Raw genomic sequence first — 25,202 nt, forward strand, 5'->3', positions numbered from 1 at the left:
AAAATAATTTTTGTTATTTTAGCTTCTTTATTCTTTCAAACCTCTTTGTTCTAGCTGATTTTCAAACCTAGTCCTCCTTCCTCTGACTTTTTTTTTTGATTACAGCCCTGGATGTCTTTTTCTGCTTACCATACCCCAATTAGCTTTCTACTGCTTAAGCCTTCGAGCCCTAAGTAGTAGAAAGAATGTCTGATCTGGAGCTAGGGTCAATACTTATTTAGTCATGTATACTTAATAGGTTTTGAAAAAACATATTAATTTTTTTCCTTCTTTCCCCATGATTTTGTGCAAAGCATGTTCATCTTTTCTCACTTGGCAATTCATTTTCTAATTTGTGAAATAGTGATCATAACTTTTAATATCTAGTTGCTTGGTTCATTTTCCAAGCAAAAGATGCAAATATGTATGATAATAAATCTACTTTTTAAATGTGTATATATATAATAAATCTGCTTATATATGTTCATGTATAATATATAAATATATACATGTATAATAAACCTGCTTATATATAATCTGCATCTAGCTAGCTAGCTAGCTAGCTAAACTGTTACGTGAATGAAGCGCAGCACTGTTTTGTGTGGGTGGGACAGTGGCCTTCAGTTAGGATTTCCTGCAGGTTGTGTCTTCAGTTGGGTTACTTGTTCCACAGTAACCCTGCTGGGTCACCACTTCTTGTTTCCTTGAAACAGGAGTGCTTTGGAGGGTGGGTGAGGTGACTTAAGGGCCTGCTCACTGGGGGAACTCCTGTTCAGAATAATTACTGTGATTTCTGTGGGGCATGTGTGTGAGAGTGAGAGTACTGATGGCTGTTGGTGTGCAGGGTGCTTCTGTGGTAGGTAGCAAAGAGCTGCCCAGGGAGGAGAGCTGGCACAGCTGGTACAGCCAGCTTTGCCAGCCAGCCACTTTGGTAAGCCTTATAATTCTTCCCCTCCTTTGAAAAATAATTTAGTAATTTATTTTTCCTGTTCTGCTAAATGATATGATTATATAAATTCAAACATTGAAGAAATGCATAATTTAGAACATGAAAGATCCTGTCCTCCAGAGGAAACTAGTCTAACTTACCCAGTTTTCCTTCTTGACAGTAGCATCTTACATACAGCTAATGCTATAATTAAGAAAAGGATGCAACTAAATGGATGCAATTCTCTTTTATTTTGAGAAGTATACTATATTATAGCTTGGCTTATGGCTGTGAAACTGTAGATCTTAAGAGGCCTCCATGGAACTTTCCTGGCAATTCTGTTTCCATGGAGAAAGCAAACGAATTCATGGTAAGGATACATGTGTATGTGTGTGTGCCTCTAGTTTGTTCAAAACTGTCAGGGCTGGGTGAGAGGTTTTGTGATGTGGTAGTAATGTGGAAGCAGGTAGGTATATATGCTGAATGTTCTTGTTTCCTGGTAAGGACAGGCCCAAACTTCCCTCCAGGCTGCGTGGAGGTGGCATGTGATACTACAAGCATTCTTCAGACTCTTCTTGGCAGTTTTCTTTTATTGACATTCTTTGCTAATTTCATCATGTGGGGGCTATTAACACATAAAAAAAACAAATAAAGGACCAGTTTAAACATTATATTGAATAGAATAACAGCCTACCAAAGTTTATGAAAATTTGTTTAAAGTTTTTAAAACAGGCCTGTAACTGAGGAGGCCTCATGCTTTGCGAACAGCAGCCATTTGGAGGCTGTGTGTTCAGGGGCAGCCGAGGGGAGAGCCTTGCAGTGGAGCAGTTACTGTAATAATAACATTAAAAATTTAATTGAACCCCTATCCAAACTCATAAGTTGACGTGGAAGTTAGCATTTCCCTCATCGGCTTCTTGGATCCTTCTCTGTTCTCATTAGCTTTTTCATTTTCTGTTAGGTGGGCAATGTTGTATATCGTCGGCTTCTCCTTGGAGGGGACTGTGTGTCCTTGGGCTCATCCACCAGTATGGGTCCCCATAGTTTTCACGGGAAAATAAAATACAAATTAGCTTTTAATATGGAGTATGATATCCCAAAAAAGCTTCATTATTTTTAACTAAACCCAAAAGAAGTCTTTGTGGAGGAGGTGGTTTGGTTGAACTCTCATATTCAAGGCTTTAGTTTTTTAAACAGTGTCTCTGAGCTTAAATTATTTAAGTATTAATGCTACATTAAAATGGCTGTTATTTTTTTAGAATATGAACTGTTATGATTGTTTTCATGTTTAAGATCATAGAGAAGCCATATAATACATGGCACTGCAATATATTCATGCCATAGAATTGTTTTATATATATGCCATGGTTAGTGGCTAACATTTAAGCAGAAGGCACATCTTAAGAAAAAAACTACTTAATTAAAAATTAAACAATGAATTAAAACTTAAATTATGCAAAACTAATAAGCTACATTACCAAGACCAACAATTAATGCACTACAATATATTCAGGAAAGATGATAACATTTCAACATTTGCTTTATGTTGGAATTACAGTTTGCAGTGTGTGCTGTTTTGGAACATTTATTTTGAAGAGCTCAGCATGTCTGAATTAAGGCATAAATCAATGGTCTAAGATTTTTAACGGTTAGAGAATTTATCATAGATTAAAATCCTTGATAATACTATGGAGGAAAAAATCAAGTTGTTCTTCAGTCAGTGCCAACATCGTATCAGCATATTTGATTACACTGATTCATTCCAATGTGCAGGTCAACAGCACAAAATTGCATTCAGTTGACAAAGTCCTAAAGAGGTCTGTTATTTTGTTTGATAAAATTTTTTCCTTTGTTCATGCATAATGAATGCAGGACCACAATGATGACAATTACTAAAGTTTTGAACTTCAGGTACTTTCTATAGATGGATATTAAGTAATGAAACTGAGGAGTTTTAAACTTAAATAGGAACCATTTTTAGAAATGTCATGTGATTCCACGAGCAGACCTTCAAGAGGATTTCCCATTTTAAATGAGCTGAGTGTATTGCATCCAGGTTTGTAAGCAGCACAGCTCAACTAGCTGCTTGTCTCTGGCCACTTGGTTCGTGGTCTTCATGCTTGCTTGTTGGATGGTGGTTGTTATGCCCAAAGTCGTGGATCCCAGAAGACCACCGAGGAGCCAACACTGATGCAAAAACAAAGAGCCTTTATTGGAGCTAGCTCGAGCTCAATCTCCTGTCTGCACCGACACAGCAGTGAGATGCCAGAGAGAGAGAGCGAGAGCGAGTTTTAAAAGCACAAAGGTTTTATAGGGGGTCTAGGAGCAGTTGGTGGGGTAATGGGTACGGCTTTGGCTGATTGGTTGACGAGTTAACGGGCTTTTTGCTGACTGGTGAGGGGAGAATCCAGGTCCTAATTGGCTGGGGGAGGATCCTGGTCCCAGTTGGCTGGGGGAGGATTCTGGTCCTGATTGCCTGGGGGAGGATCCAGGTCCCAATTGGCTGGGGGAGAATCCGGGTTCTGATTGGCTGGGGGAGAATCCGGTTGGATTGGCTGTATCTTGGGTGAGGTGAGGTTAGGTGAGAGTCGGGAGGGTGTATTTTGTGGTTTATAGCAGCTTAAGATGGCTGAAGACATTTTAAAATGGCAGCACTTATGCTAAGGGAGGGTCTAAAAGAAAAATTAAATCCTGAGGAAAAACTAAGTCCCTTTCAGTTGTGTGTCTTAGACTGAGCTGGCTTACTGTTTGGAAGGAGTTCTTCACCTAGTTGGGTAAGTAAGCAGAGCCTCCCAGCACCGTCCCTCTGTCTAGGCATCCATGCGGTAGGCATTGTTGTGAGGCACTCAGCATACAGAGAGCAGTAAGGCTGTGTGTGAACTTTTGCTTTAGGAATGTGCAGCTTCGGTGTAGAGAGCCGTACACTGATGATTATAAAATCATGTGGTAAGATCTTCCCTGAAACATGGCCAAGGCTTCAGGAGGCCCACAGGGGTCCTGACTAGGGGTGGGGACCGTAAAGTGGGAAAGAGGATGTTCCTGCGCTTCTCTGCTTGCAGTTTGTTCTCCCCACCTCTGTTCCCTCAAACAAGCAGACACATAACAGGCACCAGGATGGACAGAGATTTGCTCCTGTTGTGGCTCAGAGGCATTTGGAAGGGTGGCTTCGCTCATCGGCAGCCCGCCCGTCCCTGGAGGGAGGCTTGCTGTGTTACTGAGCACTGCCCGCTAGGCCAGGCCCCTCCTTTCACCTCCATCCATCCAGGACTTTTCTGAATCACTTCTTAATACACTCTTACTGCTCTGGAATGAGCACACTGAAAATCTATCTGGGGACAGTGTCACGTGGGACTTTCCTCTGCATTGCATCGTAAAGATGCAGTGTTGCATGGGTACATAGCAAGCAGGAAGCAAAGATGCCCGAAGGGAAGTGCTCGTCCTAGGCTCCTTGTGTTGTAAAGGCTTTCTTTTTATTCTCATTATTATGAAAACTTTTTTGTATGACGATGAAAGTTAAATGTGTTATTTAAAAAAAAAAACGGTGAGGGTGGTGTGTGTAGGTCTGTACATGAGGATGGTTGTACATGAGGGCTCACCGTAGTCTGTTTTGAAGACAGAAATGATACCTGAACTCTGAGGAGTTTTGGGCAGTTTTGAGAATTTTGAATGTCTTCTGGCACCCAAATTGGTATGAGCAGTTAATTTGTTGGTCAGGAGAGGATAAAAAACTAGTTCTGTGCTGTTTGAGGAGGCCGGTAAGAATGAGGGGTGAGGTGCTCTCCTAAAGGCTTTGTGAGCGATGCCTGCTGCCTGGGGTTTGGTACGTAATTTGTTAGATTTGGACAAATCTAAGCAGGCATTTCAATTGTTAGGTAGGTTTATGTCGAATAGTTTTCCTGTTTTATGTGAATGATTTTGTAGTGAAAATCTTAAAAGTTGTATCAAATCACATTGTAAGCAACAGATCCAGTCGTGCAACACAGGTTTTCTAACATCATAGTATATTTATTTTAGTGAAAAGACTAGTGATAATTTGTGAGAGTTGGTTCTCTTGGGAGAAAATTATATGTATACGCTCCTCTTAGTAAATTAAAGTTGCCCCTAAAATGTGAGTTTGCATTATTTAAATTTTTGTTGCGACTGCCATTTACAATAAAATTAGTGCTGCATTCCCATAGCATAACTGTTGTTAATCATGTTTAAATAAAAAACATGCCAAATATGTCAAAGTTTTAAATTCATGTATATTTACAATCCATTTTGTAATGACATTTGGATAATAAATTATGGTTTGTTGAATGGGAAATAATTATGTTCTATTTTGTGACATTTAGTAAATTTAATATGCCACTGTTTTCTAAATTCCCAAATCATCTATGCAAAGGAAATTCTTGAATAAATTCTAAAGCACACGTAAGTTTAAAGTCTTTTCCTTGTGTTTTCTTGAGAGAAATGTTCTAGATAAAAGCTGTCGAATCGGCTTACCATGTGCGGTTTCTCGCTGCTCCACGTTTGGCATTTTGCTAAGGTCGGAGTTCCTGCGGCGGTAGAAGCTGCCGAGCCGTGTGTTTGGTAAGGGGGTCAGAAGCGGGTGTCACTGCCTGGGGCCCTCAGCACTGGGCACTTCCTTCTTCCAAGGGGAACCCAGACAGTTTCCTCATGCGACTTTGAAGCTCTCATTCTCTCCCCCGTTCTCCCACTCCCCAAAGCCTCACCAGCCCCTTCCCCTAGATCTGGACTCCAGCCTCTTCTCTCGGAAGCCATTCCTTTCCACTTCGCCATCATTCTTCCAAGTGGTGAGCTGTTTCTGTCGTGACGGGACACTTAGTTCCTAGACTTAGCTGACAGTGCTGGGGATGGGCATTTTAGGAAAGGTGAGACAGAACCACATGTCATTGCTGTTGCCTTGGGTTTTAGCCTTGGTCATCTGAAAGGTAAAATTACTGGTTTACTTCTGACACGTATTCTTGTTTTGTCCCTAATATTCATCTGTCAAAGATGAAAATATGCTTATTGGTATTCTAAGACGGTGTGAGGCGTTTAGTAGGTGCTATGGATTGAATTGTACCCTCCTGAAATTCATATATTCAGGCCCTAATCCCCAGTGTGACTGCATTTGGATAAAGGGCCTGTAAGGAGTTACTAAGATTATTTGTGGTTGTGAGGGTGGGGCCCTAATGAGATTGGAGCCTTGTCCCTCAAGAGGAGGCCCCAGAGGGCCTGTCCCGGATGCTCGCACTCTCTCTTCCCGTCCCTCCCCTCCCCCAAATTGGTTTTCCCTCCCTCTCCCCCTCTCTCTCTGCCACCTGAGGACATGATGGGAAGGTGGCCATCTCACAAGGCAAGCTCTCGCCAGAAGCAGACCATGCTTGCACCCGGATCTCAGACTTGCCTCCAGAACTGAGAAAATGAATGTCTGTTTAAACCACCCCCAGTCTGTGGTGCTTTGTTATAGTAGCCTGAGCTGACTGAGATAGGACATTATTATTACAAGTGATATTGGGCACTCAAACCAGCTAGCCCTCCTTGAAACAGTTTACTCACCAACTCATCAAAAGGAAACAACTGTTATTGCAAATAGTGAGATAACTTATTCTTAAGATCAACTATCCTGTGATATTTTTCTTTTCCTGCATGTATCGTTTTCTTGTACCTAAAGTGTAGCTCTGAATTGCATTTTACTGTGCTTCATGGTATATATCATGGTATATATATCATGTACAGCCAATTATGTAAATCTTCAGTGTAAAGATTGATGAATTTTCATAAAACGCGTATACCCAGCATGTGGATCAAGAAACACAATGGTACAGAAACCTTATCTTGCGCCTTCCAGCCGTCAATGAGGCCTCCCTCCTTGCACGGGCCATGGGAGTTAACTATTACAGCTAACTTCATTCAACAGTTTTGAAATAGGCTGTGCTTCTTCTGTGGTTTCTGGTTTAAATCTAATCTTCATCCTGACCCTGATTGCTGTCTCTGGTTTTTTTGTTTTTTTTTTTTTAATTTTCCTGCATTTTAGCCTCTTTTATATTGTTGGCTTTTGACCTGTTTTTATTTCCCCCTTCCCCCCCACAGTTTGTTCACTGTATTATGGAGAGAGAATATCTTACAGATTTAGGAAATAGATTTTGTAAGCCCCTATAAATAAATAGAATGCCTACATCAGCTTTATTTTTTAAATCTTAAAATTCAAACTTGAAAGTAGAGTTTGTGGTTTAATTTGCTTATGTTTTAGCTTGGTATGCATATAGCCCTCTGTGGGGTGCCATTTCAGCTACCATTATTATAGTGAAAATATCTGTAAAGTAGACATGCCTGTGAAAATTCCATTTTTGAATGCTCTTCTAATGAGGTATTTGATCAGGGGTGGCATTACATTTTGGAGGGGCTGATGGTGAAATGCAGTTTGCATATTACTACATTGCTTTTTCAGATGACACCGAATTTCTGGTAAGATCCTAGCTCAGTGTCAGGAAGGATTCTGAGCTCTAAGTTTAGATATGAAATGCACAGGCACAAGGGAGCTTGTGTCTTATTTGTGTCTGGATCAGTTTTTCCTGTTAAATACATCTCTGAAACTTTCCAGGGAAGTTACCCCAAATGTAAAATTTAAAAGGCAAGTGCTTCATCTTTTTTATGCTACATTTGAGGAATATTCAAATTTATAGAGTGAAATAAATATGTATTATCAGTGTTTTAAGTTTATAAACATATATTGCAGTATTACCAATATTTTATAAATATTTTATTGATGCTTTCATAAAGTAGCAAGTATGCTTGAAGTGGAAGATGACTAAAGAAAAGTAGATTTTTTGGGTGAAATCTAAAGTGAGATATATTTATTTTTGGTGTACATTGTTTCTAATGCATGTAAATGATAAATTGCTTAAATGGTTTATCAGTCAGAAGCAGTATGACATACATTTATTAACGAATACATAGAATATTTACATAGAAGCATGCATGCATACATACATAAATGCATACAAACATGTACAGACACATACAGATACAGAGAGAGATTCATATGTGGATGTATTACAAGGGTTGACCTTGCTTGATTGCTATAGGCATTATTTTTACAGAATATGTAATGTTTTAGTAATACAGTCGTCAGTGAATTATGTTGCCATAGTCTATCCAGCTGATAAAAGGTGTGCTAAAAAATACCCTCTTGCTACGACAGACGTATATTTATGATGTTTAATTAATCAGTTAATACTCTTAGGTGTGGTAAGATACAATAGAAGGTAGATTTAGGTGCTAAATGTCAATTTTCCCTTTTTCTTTAGACCTTTGAAATGCTTGTTTTGTTGGACCTGTGAAGGGAGCTCTCTCATATATCCCCCCACCCAATCAGGATATGCTGTCAACAGGATATAATTCCTGTGAAAATGAAATAGAAAGGAGCTCTTCTTTGTAGTTCTGACCATGGCTGTGACTTTCAGGGGTGCTGAACCAGACACTGACCTGAGTTCATGGCCCAAGAGGCCCAAGGAGAGTTTTTAAATAACTTTATTTAATTGGTCATCTCTGTGAAGTTTTCAGGTCCCTGAAACGATAGACCTTTCATTCTATTTAAAAATATATCATCTTGACTTCTTTAATACTAAAACAGTGTTGGCAGAGCCACCATTTTACATAAATGACACCTCTTTGTGAAGCATTAGTTTGCATTTTCTTGCTTAAATTAAGTCGCTCTGCTGTTTGCATTAATAGCTTTAGTATGATGTTGTGATGTGTTAGACCTTGCCTTAAGAGTCTTATGTTTTGAGAAGTAGGGAAAAGGGATGGATCTTTACAAGGCATTACTGAGTAATTTTTTTTTTGCCTTTGATCCTAACAGCAAACGTGGTAGAAATGTGTCTTTTTGATAGCAGACGTTTTTCTTTTCATGAAGATTCTTTTTCTCCTTATCTCACATAGACTCACATACTATGATCAGAAGATTGAACCTTCCCTAGTCGTGTTTTAATATCATCTAAATATCATTGCATTTAATTTCAGAAACACATTTTGATCAATTTATGCCACTTTGAGTTAGTGTCTCAGTAGGTTTATAGTGTATTGGTAAATAATGATATGCTTATGGGGTTTTGACTTGAGAAATTATTAGTTGTTTTGTGTAAACTCAGAAAGTCCAGCTTGTCAGCAAGGTGCCCTGAGTCAGGCTCTGGGAAGAGAGTTTGTGTTGCGGTCCGGAGGAAGTGGAGAGTGGGGACTGTGGTGAGGGGGCTCCTGAGGCTGCTGTGATGTCATGGCGAATGAGGACCCTGAAGAATTGGCGGTGGCACATGGGCCACATACTTGCCACCTCTGATTTATCTGAATAGGATGCCCTTTGGAAATACAACAAAAAATGCTCAATTGCCCAGATGCTATTCATTCTATAACAGTGCCTTAAATGTAGTAAATGCCATGAAACAACTTCCTCACATGGAGTACATGATCATTCTAGTTAAAATATCTTGTACTCATATTCCACATCTAAAGTCCTATAAATATATTGGTAGATTAAAGACCTTTTTGATTATAGGTTTAAAAGAAAAAAAAGTTTGTCTTATTTTGCATATAGTTTATTTAAAAACCATATCCTTAAGTGTAGCAAAACTCAACTCAACTTATATTGGTGAAGTATTTTTTTGTCCTTTATTAATGACTAAATAAATAGGGAATATATTTGAAAATTAATAGCTTGTGTCTTGTAAATAGAAAGAAAACAAATACTGGACATTTTTGACAATATGAAAATTAAAAGAAATCGGTTAAATAAGGTCTTGATGTGAGATGTGAACTTTCTTTTGCAGGTGAGAATAAACTTATGCATATAAAACACTAAACTATAGTTACTATTTATAGATCAAAGAGCAGTTTGTACTATATCTCCAGGACTCTATTTGCACTGACTTGTCTATGAGCCAGTGTCCTTGTCAGCTACTGAACATCATTTTCTTGCCTTTCTTTTTCAACTAACAACTCAGGCAGGTAAAACTGAGTGTCTAATTCTGTTTTTCTCTCCCTCTTCCTCCCCCACTACTCAGGGTCCTGAGGTACATATCACTCCATGCAATGTGGCTAATCGTGATTATGGATGCTTGGATCATGATGTCAGGTGGAAATATTTTTTAAAATGAATTATGTAAAAATGAAAATTCTGCTTCAAGAATTCTTCTATCAAACTGTTATAGAATTATTATTTATACAGGGTTTATTTGTGAACCTTGAAAGATTCATAACATCTTCATCTCTTTTGCCTCCTAGTTCACTGGCTTTTCTACTGTTCTGTACTCTTCTGTTATTTTCCTCAAAGCTTTCATGGTTGTTTTGGAAAAATCAGAGGCATTTTTGTTATTTTCTTCGAGAAGATGTTCCTTATTGTGTAAATATCTGTGATACAACCTAGAATTAACTGTGATTGACCGCCATCACCACTAGTCCTGGTCCTGGTAGGTGAGGTGGTCCATGTTCCCTGGAGCCAAGTCAGAATTACATACAGTACTTAATCGGAAGTCACTCATTTGTTCATCCATCCCCTGAAACACATACTTTACTCAGTGCCCAGTGTGTTCTCAGGTGTGGGTTCAGTTGTGAGCAGAACTGTCTCCACGCTGATGGAGCCCACCTTCAAGTTGAGAAGAGTCAGGAAATGAACGGCAACAAGAACAATGTAAGGGAGAATGTTTGGAAGTGGTAACCTCTTTGGGAAAGCATAAATCAAGGAGAAGGGGTTGAAAGTGAGTGGAGATGGGTGGTGGTCATCTTACTGTAGGCAGTGTGACTATTGAAGCTAGTCCCTGTGAGGCCTGCGGGGGCTTGGAGGAAGGGCCCCTGCCGTGTGTGTCCCCCTGCCTTGAAGCTCTGCCTTGCTCATGACGTCCAGGTCTGCAGGCAGCCTGTGTTTGTTTAGTGTCTTTCCTCAGACATGCTGTGGATTCCACGAAGGCAGACAGTGGCTGTTCTGTTCACCTGCTACACTCCTCTGCACCCTGCAGAATGAATTATTAGTGAATTGTTGTTTAAGTGGATTGCACTTTTAGTTACCTTAGAATACCAAAGTATTTTAGGTATTAAAATATCTAAGAATTTTAAGAAGTCAGGTGATTGTGGCTTTCTTGAGGAAAGCTTCTTGACCCTTCCTAACTGCTTGGTGCCCTTCTGTGTATCTGATACACTTGTGCACTTACTAATCTCAGTGCTGTTGCATGTTACTCTGACTTTCCCTCCTGGAGTAGCTGCTTTCCAGTGGGCAGACGGTGTCGTCTTTACCTGTTTGTATCTCCTCACCTCATGCAGTGCCACCACATGTGAGCTGTTCCACTGATACTTGTTGAATTCCTCATTATTTTAAAGATGTGAATTGTAGTGGCAAGTTTAAGTGAATGTTCAAAAACAGAATGAATTGATATTTATTGGGAACACGTTTTTTAGAAAAACACATTTTGGTATAGATACTACATTCATGTTACTGACACAATCTCTGTTCTTTCTAATTTTGAACAATTTTCTTTTTGGTGAATTACTTTTGTCCATGATGTTATCTAAAAATGGAATGAGGATTTCATGATGGTGAAAGAAATAGCAAGAATAACAAATTAAAAACCCCCCAATAAGTGTTATTATCTATATATTTTTAATAAAATTTTTATAAGTGTGTTAAAAGATGGAGTTACTCTTCTTGGGAGTTTGGCACAAATTTAAATTTATATGCTAACAAATGACTAATAAAAGGGAACATAAGGACTTCTTTAGACCTTTAACCTGTGCATTATGCTGAATATAGGCATAGTTTCAGAATGACATGATCACACCATGTCACGCATAGGCATATACAGGTTTATTTCCTGTAATTTTTCTAGTAATCCCATAAGTTATTGTATACTGTGTCTGACATCTTTTCTTCAGAATTTCCTTGTATCCTCTGTTTTGGAGCTGGCTATTACTTAATCCTGACTCTCACTGTGGTAACTATTGTGCTTTTAAGGGTCCAAGAAGCATGTTGCTTCACGTGCATTCCTAGGACTGGTAGAGAACAAGAACTGTGCCAATCCGCTTCCTGCCTGTTGACCTTTTTCTTTTGGGGCCCCCTGATCAGTTTTGAAAAGGAGAGCTGGTTGCAGCCCTTTCTGGGGGAACTTGCCTGGTGTGATGGCAGGTTCATCTCAAGCCCAGAAGTGTCTTCTCGTGGCTGGTTGGTGTGTTCTGCCAGCTTGCTCTATGGCTGCCACAACAGGAACCCTGTGTGCGGCTTGATTGGTGAGGATTTACATGTGTGCTAATTAGAGTGGAATAAATGAGTGGCTGTTTGCTGCATTGCCATAAAGGGTGCCCAGATGTACACACTACATGAACATAATGTGCCCAGGCATGGCACATCAAAGTTTGTCAGCTGCATTACCTCAGCAGGCTCAGGGCCTGTCGCAGAGAATTTGCTGATAATCGTCCCCTATGATTTAGTGTCTTACTCGGTGAAAGCGAAAGACCTCAAAATAATGTCTTGGCAACGGAATTTGTGATCCTTTAGGAAAATAACAAAATATGCTTAAACTTGAAATAATGAATAGATGACTTTGAGTGATATATATTCAAAAGATGATTTGTTATATTTTGAAATATTTTCCAGTAAAACATAAAATATCAAGTAAATTGGCATAATTGAATAAATTGAATTTGGGAATTGCATAAACGTCAGTCTTTTAGGTTGAATTAAGCTATGTTAAAACCACCCATGCAAATATCTGATGAAAAATGCAGCATAGAATGGTTTCATTTAAATTCCAAAGACACACTTTTCTAGAACTTAACGTTTACTATGTATAAAATGTCTGTATATGTTGAAAAATCCATCATATATCTTTGTAAATGTACAGCTAATACTCAAAATCCCTTTGTGTTGCATTAATGTACAAAATCTGTAATATCTGATTACTTTCTCAAGTAATTCTGTGGTTATATGTTCATAGTATTGATAAGGTATTAATGTATAATGATTAAATGGTTAAGCTGCCAAATTAGTTATGAGCAGGAGCATTTATGCAGCACAGCTAGGCAGGGACAAAGCCTGTCTGCATATGGTGTTATTCAACCTTCACATTTCTCTTAAGATGTTGGGCTGATAGCATTGATTCTTCAGCTTTGATACTGGGCTGCGGTTGGGTGACCCAATATAGTTCAGCGATAAGGTCAAGTTAATTACTGTATCTGTGCCGTCCAGCTTCCACATGATTACTACTGGGAAAGATTTTGATGCCTTTTGCTTTAATTAAGCAAAAGAGAATGAAAAGATCTAATTGGCTTTTGAAATAATCCTGTCAGTATCAACAAGCATCATGTATTTCTTCCAACTTTGTTACATGTACTTCTAGAAGTACAATTCTATGGAGGGAATGAAGTTTTTCCATTGTTGTCTACACTGAAATGTTACTCAATTAACATTAGTGTGGATTTATGAACAATTCAAACAGAATGTTTTAAAAAAATTTTAGCCTACAAAAAGTCTCTATAATTTCTGCCAAAAAGATATTTTTGTTTGTTCATACAAATATACTAAAGATATAAATTTCAATGCAATTTTGTCCTTTTACATTTGTGATGTGTTTAAAACCCAGTTTTCAATTAGGACAGGTAAATTTTAAGTTTAAAATGTTTACCACAATATTTAAGCTTTCATTTTTTTTTTTTTTTTGCTTATCCTTTCTGTGTTATTTGTTGATTTGACTAATTCTGCAGCATTCACACAAATTAATAGAAAAGTAAAAAATGAAGAAATGCTGAGAACTTTTCCAGTTAGCATGAGGCCTCTAATTTTCATTTTTTCTCATGTAGGAGTATTGATTTTCATTTTAATATTTTCAATTTAAAATCTAATTAATTCAGATTTCTCTTATTGTTTGAGTAGAAATGTATAATTACACATTTTCTTCCTGTGTTTTTTCCTAATGAGCATATCTAGAATACGTGAACAGTGTAGTTTGGTACGATGTCTTACTGAATTTAGATTTTTTTCCCTTCTCTGCTGATAGGTGCCATTCCTTTTCCCACAGCTGTCTTCATATCGTGAATACTGTCCTTATGGGCTGAGGCAGCTGTGCACTTACAACTGTGGGTGGTCAGCATCACCTCTCTTCTCTGAATGTTATTGAAAAATTTGAGTAATATTTTATAAATGTACCTCACAGTGATGCTAGAGTCAAATGAGATAATAAAACTGCTTCTTAAGCAGTAAAGAGCTATTAGTAATTTATTCTTAATACCTAGTAATGTTTACTGATGTTCACTGGCTTACAGGTTGATGATCCGAATAAGTCAGTTGTTGTCTTTGGCTTTTGCCCTCTACTTTTTCAGTAAATAAAGTGCAACTGAGTGGAGAATGGACAAAGGGGCTGTGCCAACAAAGGTCACAGGGGCCAAACTTCATCTGGATGAGAAGTAAAATGACTATAGTAAGTCCTCCCTTTTAGCAAGTGATCAAAATGAATCTTTTAAAGTAACATTCTTGTTATTTCAGCAAATGTCCTGTCAGAATGAAGTAATAGCTTAAAATAAGTGGTGAATTGTCTCTGTCCATTCTCCATGGAATCATTTCATGGGGCGGGGGGTATAAAACTTCAAAATTAAATTTAGATTTTAATGAGTATTTAGTTTTAATCTTGGTAATTTTGATTGGCAGGTAATGCAACCTCTTCTCATTTCCCTGCCCCCAATGTGAAGGATGTCCCGCCCTTGAGAGCTGTCACTATGTTGTATTACAAGGCAGTGGAGAATTAAGGTTCCAGGGGAATTTAGGTTTCTAGTCAGTTTGCCTTAAAATAGGGAGGTTCTGTGGGATTCTCTGGGTGGGGCTAATGTGATCTTAAGTACAAGGCTCCTTCTGTGTGGAAGGGGCTTCAGGAGAGGAGGTAATGGTGTGAAATGTGAGGAGGCCTTCACCCACTGTTGCTGGCTTTGAAGGTGGAGAAAGGGTCCATGAGCCAATGAATGTGCGTGGCCTCTAGAAGGTGGAAAGAGCAAGAAAGGAATTCTTCCCTTGACCCTCCAGAAAGAAACATGGCCCTGCTGACCCTTTGATTTTAGCTTAGTGATCCCTGTGATAGCCTTCTGAAATATAGGTCTTAAAGATAATAAATTTATCTTGTTTTAAGCCATTAAAATATAATTTGCTACAGCAGCCCTGATACAGTTATATGTAATCCAAAGCAAAGTTATTCATTAAGATTTATTTAAAAGTAAAGTACTAAAAAAGATGTTCTTAAAAACATTAGAATGTTTGATATCTTGATTTGAGTGATGGTCACATGAGAGTGTACATGTGGCAAAGTTCATCAAGCTGTACACTAAGATTTGTGTGATTTTATTAAAAGAATAAAAAATAAATATCAAATGAATAAAAATATGAAACATTTTATTAATGATTATTCTGATTCTTATCATAAACTTCAGAAGAACCATTGGTATGTGATTGGCTTGGCATGCCTTCTGTATGTGTTTGGCTATTTCAGGGGTCAGTGTTCTGAGGTCTTGTGTTAGACACCTTTAAAATGTGGGTTCTAGGGAGACAGTATAACTAGAATTAGAAGTCTTGTTTTCATGTTCCATTCTGCACATCTGAGTTATATGGAAATGGCCTTAGCTTCTTGACTTCAGAATGGAGAAATTATGTGTCTTTTGAGTAGTTGAGTATGTATAGCTTAGAAACTGTAACGTGCTATCTCTATACACATTATTGTTAAGGTTATAATCTTTAATTCCAGCTTCAATACATGAAATACGAGAGTTTTGCACAACAGTGATTAAGAAAAATGAATTTTCCCTCTTAGGTTCTGTGGAACTGGCAGAACCTTACCTAGTTGCCTTATTGGTTCTGCCTTTTCTTCACTTGGAAAGTGGAGAGGTGCCTTTCTTTTTGAGTCCCATTTGTAAGATTGATTCAGAATGGGAGTGTAGCAATTACTTTGCATTTTCCCAGAAGCAGTTTGCTACCATTCTTTCTTATTCTTATCAAACATTTTAAGTTTAAAGAAAGTGAGTATTTTCTGTTTATTAAGTTCCTGAAATGCTTTATCTTCCAATAAGATCAATTCATTTAAAGTTAATAAAGTTATTGAACAGGGTCCTTGTATAGGTCACAAAAATAACCCATCCCAGTCCGTACTCTCATAATCCTCAGTAATTAGCAGTCAGGCTCAAGGTACTGGCTGTAACAGAGCATGTATCAATGCCAGAGGCACATGACCGAGTTTCTGGCTTGGCCTGGGAAGTCACAGAAAATGTCTCAGAAACAGTGAAGGTGTGTGCAAGTTTTCTGTGTGGACACAGGAGGAGGGCATTTCAGGCAAAGAAGTCAGCATGTCAGAAGGCATAGCTGTGTGAGGACTGGTCCGCAGCCTCAAGTGCCTCGAGCAGGCCTGGAGGAGAGAAAAGGCCAAAGGAAGATGGGGGCTTAGTCACCAGGGTTTTGCAGATGGTGCGCTGTGCTCGGTACTCTTCCCCTGCAGTCAAAGTGAAGCCGATGGAGCTTTGAAGCCATCAAGGCTGTGAGACCCCACCCCTGAGATTTGTATGTGAGAAGCCCATGTCAGTAAACAGACAAGAGGTGGAGTTGATGAAGGTCCATGTAAGATGTAGGAGTGGAGTACAGAGGATGGGCAGGAGACACATTTTTGTTGTGGAGGGACAGGAGTGTGGGCCCGACCTACGTCAGAGGTGGGAGAGGGAGGAGCTGTGAAGCTGGTGGACTGTCTCCCCATGGAAGCAGGTTTGGAGGAGGAGCTGGATCAGTTTGTTTTTGATTGTTTTGAATGTTTGATGGTCGTGGGTTATCAAGAAGAAGGTAAAAATAAGGTAAGGACCAAAAATACAGGCATCAAGGCCCTGGCCCCTAGAGTTGGCTGGGAGCACACAGAGTGAAAAATGAGGCATTGAGGAGGTTCCGGGTTGGGCAGGTATTTAGAAACATCTGGGCCATGAGCAGATCCCTTCTTGGTATGTGGCCAACATCCGAATGTTCGTCGTCCCGTTTAAATAGCGGGGGTCAGAAGGTGGAGCACGTGGCTGGGCCAGACACCTGCTGCTTTGCTGACGGCGCCTCACCTCTGCCCTGCGTCTTTCTCCTTATGCAGTCAGTATTTGGGGAGGTGATCTCTAAGCACTCTGGTAAATGTAAACTTACACATCATGTATTTTCTTACACATTAGGGAAAAAGCACATGAGGGATTTGAAATAAAAGAGCTCCAAGATTCTCAAAATTCTAGGACTTCTTATTGAATTAAGTCTTGAATATATATTGAATTAACACCTTCAAAAACCTGTTTACATTTGGGAATGATGTGGGAGTGTCGACTGGAAAGAATGTTACCAGAAGCAGAATAAAGGAGTTTTTATGTGGGCAGTAAGAATTGTCGTTTGGGACAACCAAATAGAGCAAAACTGTAGGCTACTTCTTTGAGGGTTTGGGGAGGTCATTTCCTATGGGCAGGGAGTGTGAAGAGGAGGGGATAGTTACAGTCAAAATCAAATGCAAATGTAGACTAGCCATAAATTTTCCCAGGCAGACAAAATCAGTCCAGTCACCAAACAAAGCTCAATTCAGCCTATTTTGTGGGACCAACCTGGTCTGGGTCATCTGTTCTTAGGCTGGCAAAACTTCTCAAGTCAGTCAGACAACTTCTGATCAATCTCCCATCACCCAGGAAAATCCCAACACTGTAATTTTTCTGTAAATCAGGCATTTACAGAAAATCAGTCTTAGTCCTTAAGTTTTGTCTTCTCTGGGCACCTGTGTGATATTTTCAGATTCTATTTTAGGTATCACTTCTTTCAAGCAGTGTTATACATTAAAAAAAAGTCAATAATATTATATATTTCTTAAAGTCCTGAGAAACCACTGTTAGATTTACCTACAGCATTTTAATATGTTCCATTTATAAAATGTAGTTAAAATGCACATTTTATTAGTGTTACTTGATTAAGACATAGCTTTGGTTAAATTTTAAGTCACTAAGTAATAGAAGTAAAAAATATATATATATGAAATACTTCTCAGATATCCTCATCCAGTAGGCAGATTTGACTTAGCACCATTTGGAGAACTTGGCTCGGGTTTTTGTTTTTGTTTTCTTCCTGATATATTAACATTAATCATGAAATAACTCTTTTGGCTTTAATATGTGAGAGGCCTTATTGAAAGAGAAATGTCCTCCTGCACTCCATCTTTTAATGAATAAAAATATTCCCAAATTTTGTAGTATGTGTACAATGATACTATGTTATAGGGAATAGATGTTTTAACAATGCATAATGTCCTGCGGTTTTATTACAATTGGATATATGACAGTGATGGTCATTACAAATATTTTAAATTTAGAACAATTGACGCCCTGCAGATAACTTATTGTTCAGTAGCCATTTCTTCCTAAATGAGTTGTTACCCTTTGAATACTCTGTTTAACATAATATAGCAGAACTAAAAGTAATGATCAAAAAGACTGAGGTTAGTATGTGACATTTCCTAAAAGGCTTGAAATGACTTGGCATTATATGGTAACAATCACAAAACATAGTCATGCCTCAGCACATTAAGCTGCTTGTATATTTCAGCTGATTTTTACTTTTGGACATATAGAAAAGTTATTTGAAAGTTAGCTTCCTTGCATCAACTGGAGCCTTTGAAAGAGTTTGATTAGTTTATTATAAAGACTAGCTTCTTGCCTCTTTCTAATAATACAGGATAATCATCATCAGTAGCTTCATTTATTGTTGGGAAGAGTATAATTGCAAAAATTAACTTGTCATACACCACAGCTCAGCAAAGTAACTTTCTTATAAGTCCATGGTCACAGTATGTTTTTGCAGTTCAGCATCTGGCTCTGTGGGGTACTGATGGCTTCTGTGAAGAAAAGTACCAGGGTGAGCAATTAAATGCAAAATGACAGCATAAAATATGATCATTATGGTTATATAAAAGACACATTTATGAATTTTGCAGATAACTGTCATTTTTCTACTCATATTTTCTCTTTGTTAGCTTAATAATTTTAGTACGATTTATTTTTTTCATCTAGAAAGTGAACAGTGCCATTTTTATTATCCTGGCATTTGTTTATATGTATTTTTTGTCAGTTTTGAAGATTAATGATAATTCTTACTGTCTTTTGACACATTTTCAACTTTATTTTAAAATTGATGAATTTAAAAAATTACATTGCTGTTTTATAACAATAAGTTTCTTATGATTATTAATGCTTTCTTGTCTGTGGGTTGAATTATATTCACCACCTGGAAATAAGGTTTACCAGTGGTTTCCTCAAAGTACCAGGTAGTGTACTGAAGAGTTTTTCAGTAACAACTCTGGTTTGGTAGGGGGTAAAACAATGTGGACGTAACACCTTCAGGATGTGTGGAAAGTTGTTATATTTCCTTTGCTTTTACTTGCAAAAATGTATCCTGTGTGCAGGGAAAGTACCGGAAGGTGTAGAGAAAGGTCACTGGAATTTGGGGGACCTGTGACCTTAGGAATGCTCTCTTGTTGCCGGTCTGCTGCAGCCCTGTCTCCTTTCCAGCCATGTCTTCCACTGTTCCTCTTTACAAAAACCTCTATGTTAACATCCCATTTATTTCTCAGTCCCTGCTCTCTTAATTTCTTTTACTTGTACTTACAGTGTCCCTATTTCTTGCAGTACTTTTTTAACCATTTGGTGAAATTTAAACGGAACTTGCAGGTGTGGTTTGAAATCTACCCTTCTGTGACTTTCTCATCTAAGCAGTCAGCAGGAACTTCTTCCTTTGTGCTCCCCCGGCATATTTGGAGTGTCTCTTGTTATCAAAATGTTTGTTGCAGATGGAACACAGCTTGTTTTTTATCTAGTTTTAAAAAGTCCTGTTTGTAGAAGATCTCCTGTATGCTGGGTTATTGTGCTCAGCTCTGGGCTAATGTAGTGATGAGGTTGGTTTCTCTGCTCAAGAAGGCTCATAGCCAACCCAGATGCAGTGTGTAAGAGCTGCGGTGGGAGAGCATAGGGTGTGTGGGAATGGCCAGGGAGCATGACCAGCCTCCGGGGGGGTTTCCTGGGCAGTGTTTGGAGGGGGGCAGAATATGAGACCTGCGGACAGCGGAGCACAGCCTCCATGCACCCTGCCTCTCCACAATGGCTGGGCAGGTGGCTTCATGAATGGACCTGATCATTGAGGACTTATTTGCATGATGTTTTCTTTTTAATTTAGCTATTTCTCATGAGAATCTTTGAAACACTAACTTATTAGTTTTTGGCTTTTGGAACCCCTGCATCACATGATTTAATGCTGTCTTGATAACTCAGGATTATTACTTGGTACGTTATCGTGTTGGGCTCTGAAGAAATCATGCCTGCTGGGCATTTTGACCTAGAGGATGTTTTTGAGTACCTGAATGGTCCCTGATTACTTTGAAGTTTTCCCATCTGCTTTTTCTAGTTTTTCTTCCCTTTTCTCATCTGATTGTTATCATTTGTCTGTAGTAGTACTGTTGTTGTCCATTGTTTACCATCACTAAGAGGCCAACAGTCCAGATTTATCAGTAAGTACCAGGAGGGGTGATGTGCCTGAGGAAACAGTTCAGAGACTTGCCTTCTTCCCAGGACCTAGACTCAAACATCCTCTCTTAGAGCACGTTCTGCTGCTCTAAGCCCTTTTGGCAGGTTTCTTACTTCTGTAAGTTGAGGTGTGTGATGCTGATCCATGCTTGGCAAGGTTTTGGTGGCTGAGATGTTAATGCTTGTCCCGACTTGATCATTTTTGTTTTCATTGCTCTCCTGACATGGTCTAACCTGTTTTGTCTTATTGCATGAATATTTTTAGATGGTTTATGTTTTGAGAATTAATAGACATTTGCTTATTTTATTCATCTGTTCTCCTATGCCTTACTTCAGTTATAGTATCACAACAGAGATTTTAAAAATTGTTACCGATTTTGAATAAATTAAGATATATCAGTTTTATTCATTATTAATTTTACTAATGGAATCAAGTTTATGAATGGTGAGCTTAGGAATTTATGACTGGGCGTTAATTGCTGTGTTTATTTGTCAGCAGAGCAACACTAGGAGAGTATCAGACATGATGCATGTCCCATATGTATATAGATTTAAATATAGAGTGATGTCCTCTCTGTTGTTATTAATGTTATCCTCCTGTATAATACACACATACACATTGTGTGAGAGAGTGTGTGTGTGTGTGAGCGCCCACATATGTATTAGCATTTCCAAATTGGCCTTGGTGATTCTAATCTAACACTCTCTGCTAAAATTTTAAGTATGTAAACATTTGCATAAAAATGGCAATAAAAATGCAGTCATTCTATTTCATAATGTACTTATTGAAACAATTCCTATTAGGGAAGGGACTGTTTTATTAGCATTGTTTTGGACAGAAAGAATTTAAGTCTACACTCTACTCCTGAGTCTGTTAGAGAGTGACACTTTTTTTCCTACATGAGTGTGATAGTAGCTTTGCATTCTGTGATTTTGTGGAGTACACAGACATGATATATTTAAGATGAATCAGACTATAAAGTTTATTTATTTTTCATATGATAAGTGGTGCTGTTTTCAGTAATAAAACTGAATTACCTGTACAGATCTTAAAACAATCTATGAGGAATGAGGTCATTTTTCCTTACATAGCCATTGGTAAGTAATTGGTTTATATGACTGGTTTTTATAGTAAAACCTGTTAAAGTTTTATCCCCTTATACTCAACACAGATTTAAAGTTCAGAACAAAGTAAAAGAAAACTAGAAATCTTTTAAAAAGTGTAACTTGTTTTTATTTACAAATTTTCCTCACCGTTTAAATTTTATTATTTACTTTTAAGCAGGTATGTAAGGCTTATTTACTTTAAAACTCTTGTTCATTCATTCACTCAGTCTTTCTATTGGTTAATTTTTTTTCCTTAACAACTTCATTGAAGAATAATTTAAATAAGCAGCACCCATCTAATGTGAGCAGTTTAATGGGTTTTTGACAGTTCTGTACACCTCAGAGACATCAATAGAATCAAGATAAAAAAGTATTTCCATCATCTCCTAAATATTCCAGTGCCACTTTATAGCCTACCACCCCTTCCCACCTCTCACAGGGAACCAGTGACACCTGTGTTTTGTCACTGTAAATTAATTTGTTCTATCATATAGTATGTACTCTTGCGTAAGTCTTTGTATACATATGTTCCCATTTTTCTTGGTCATTACCTTCTAGGGAATGACTGGGTTGTGGGATGACTCTGCTTAACTTTATTACAAAGTGCCATGGAGGTCTTAATTTCTCTCAGCCATGCTCTATAGCCTTTAGTGTGTAGGCCTTGCATACTTTGGGCTAAAATGTATTTTTGCAGCATTTTAAGTAGAGTTGGATGCTTTTAAATTTAAAAGTAGAACTGATTTTTGTATATCTTTTATTCTATGAATTTCCTATGTTCACTTAGTTGTTCTAGTATGTATATACATATTAGATCCTGAGTATTTTCTGTGTAAGCAATCATGTCTTTCAAGAATGGAAACAATTTTACTTGTATTTATTCAATATTTATGCCTTTACTTTTTTGTCCCTCTTCATTTTTAGTAATATCTTTTTCTTAAAATCTATTAGGTCTGACATTAACACACCCACTTTTTGCTGTCTGATAGTTACTGATTGCATGGAATATATTTTCTAGCTTTTAAAAATTTGAATATATTTGTCATTTTGAATGTTAAATGTATCTCTCATAACATATAGTCTTTATCATTTCTTTCAATACAGTCTGGTAATTTATTCTTTTTAGCTGTAGTTTTTATTTGTTAATGTTTAATGGAGTTGGTTGGATTTATGTCTTCTGTTTTACTCTTTATTATTCTATATCTCAAGGGTTTTTTTTTCTCTCTATGTCTATGTCTCTATTCTTTTACTGCTTATTCTATGTTGGCAGGCATTCTGTCAGTTTTCGTTTATATGACAATGTCTTATATTCCCATTATTTGAAGTATAGTTTTGCTGGGTATAGAATTCTTGGTTGATACTTTTTCTTTCAGCACTTTGTGTTATTCTTTTGGCTTTTATCCTCTTTTGTTTCAGATAAGTCAGCTCTCATTTGTATTTTTTTCTCCTCTATGTGATGCAAAGGTCAGCTGTTAAATAAATGGCTATTCCCTGGATATGATTAATTTTTCTCTTCTTTCTTTCAAGACTTTATTATTTTTTCCTTTTAGCATTTTGACCATTATATTTCTAGGTGTGGATCCCTTAGTGTTTATACTTCTTGACTGTTGACCTTATTTTATCTGTAGATTAATGTATTTCATCAGATTAAGGAAGTTTTCAGTCATTATTAAAAAGAATTTTTTTGCCATTTTCTGTCTTTTGTCCCTTATTGGGATTCTTGTTGCACATCTGTTGAAAGTACTTCAAATTGTCCCATAGGCCTCTGAGTCCTTGTTCATTTTTCTTAGCATTTTCATTTATTTCCAATAATTAATATTCTAGTTTTAGATTCACTGAGTCTTCCCTCTGCCTTCTGAATTCTTTTGTTTTCCCATAGTAGTAACTTTTCATTTCTAGCATTTCTATTTGTTCTTTTTTATAATTTCTATTTCCTTATTCATATTCCCTATGTGTTAAATCACTGTCATTATATTTTTCTTTAATATTTGAAAATTTAAAAGAATTCTTAAAACATCTTTATAGTAGCTACCTGAAGATTTTTTCTGCTAGATTGACCTCTGGGCCAATTTTCTATTTTTCTATTGACTTTTTTTCTTCCTGAAACTGGGTCATACATCTTAAAATTTCTTTTTGTTGTTGTTGAAAATAAAACATCTTGTATAGGGTAGTAAGTTTGGATTTTGACTCACATTTCAAAGAATGCCTTTTTTTCCTTTTAACTCACATGTTCGTAAAAACAAAGAATTTTATTTCCCAGTGCTATATAGCCTGTGATGTTTCTGTTCAGTTTTTAAATGCTTGCTTATTCATTTATTTATCCTTGAGTTTCTGGGTGTTTTCCCGTAAATGTAAGACTTAATAGTCAAAACAATGTTCTGGACAGACTTTGTGTCAAATACCTTGAGCCTGTTAAGGTTTCTGCAACCTGTCCTTCTATTTAGGTGTACACTGAGGATACATTTAGTTTACCCAGTTTTCAAGCTCACCTGCCAGAGCTTCCCTCAGGTTTCCTTTGTAGCCTGTGTTGACAACTGGAGTACATGGAGAGCTTTATCCATCTAGTCCTTTTATTGATCTTTCATTTATAGGCTTACCTTGTCTTCTTGTTAATTTTTTACTAGTCGCCAGTTACCCAAACTGGACTCACACCTCTGTGTAGCAATGTCGTAAGATTACCTCATTAGCTTCCTACCAACTTTGCTACTTTTAGCTGACAAAGTTGTGTTGTTGTGCTCCCTGCACCAAATAGCTTCCTTTCTCCACCACCTGGGCTTAGAGCAGCTGTTTTCTGAGTGAGTCACATGTTAGTAAAACTACCATGTTCCCCCACCAGGTAGGCGTGGCTGCAGGGAAAACAGCATCCCAGGCGATTCCTCCTCTCTCCAGCTCCTTCTGGAGCTCTAGATAAAGTGCCTGGCATTGTGGTGTCTGGATTTGATTTTCATATTCACGAAATTGGTGCTTTTGACTATTTACTCAGTTTTATGCTTGCTTTGGAGAAAATTTGCTGACACCTTTATATTGCCAAAGTTGGATGAGCCAATATTTCTTCAGAGTTCCTTCTGCCCCATTTTTGTCCTGTCTTTTTTTTTTCTGGGGCTGTTTTTATTACTTCCTTAAATTCAATCTTTTTCCTCTCTGTACTTCATTTTGTATGATTGCTATTAATTTGTCCTAAAATCCACAGATTCTTTACTTTGTCATCTCCATGTCTTTATAAGCTAATTTTTTACTTTAAATATTTTATTTCTTGTTTCTCAAAGTATCATTTGGCTTTTTGAAAAATAATTTTTATTTCTTTTCTGTAATTTCCTTTCTTTTCATTTGTTCTAAATATAATTCCTTTATTGCAGTTAGTACAGTTATTATAGCTACTCTGGAGACTTTTATAAATAACTCCAGCTTTGTGCTAATCTTCTTTGCCATGTATCTTTTTTGCTTGAGACTTGGTCACATTTTTCTGACTCTTCATAAGTCAAGTAATTTTGGATTGCATCTTTGAATTTTATGTTGTATGTTCTCTTGATTTTGTTGTATTCCTGTAAATCCTGGTGGTGTTTTCATTTTAGCAGGCAGTTAACTTGATGCCCATCTTAGGGCATCTGTCATATCTGCAGTGGTC

The 25,202-nt window shown here is 37.6% G+C and overlaps 1 protein-coding gene across 3 annotated transcripts in view; it reads left to right on the forward strand.

The window, feature by feature from the left end:
• The window catches only part of ZNF407 (zinc finger protein 407), a 427,068-nt gene that overhangs the window by 97,607 nt on the left and 304,259 nt on the right, over window positions 1–25,202 (forward strand). The gene's annotated exons all lie outside the window — the stretch shown is intronic.

This window comes from Manis pentadactyla, chromosome 6 (genome assembly GCF_030020395.1).
Source record: "Manis pentadactyla isolate mManPen7 chromosome 6, mManPen7.hap1, whole genome shotgun sequence".
Classification (NCBI taxonomy): Eukaryota; Metazoa; Chordata; class Mammalia; order Pholidota; family Manidae; genus Manis; species Manis pentadactyla.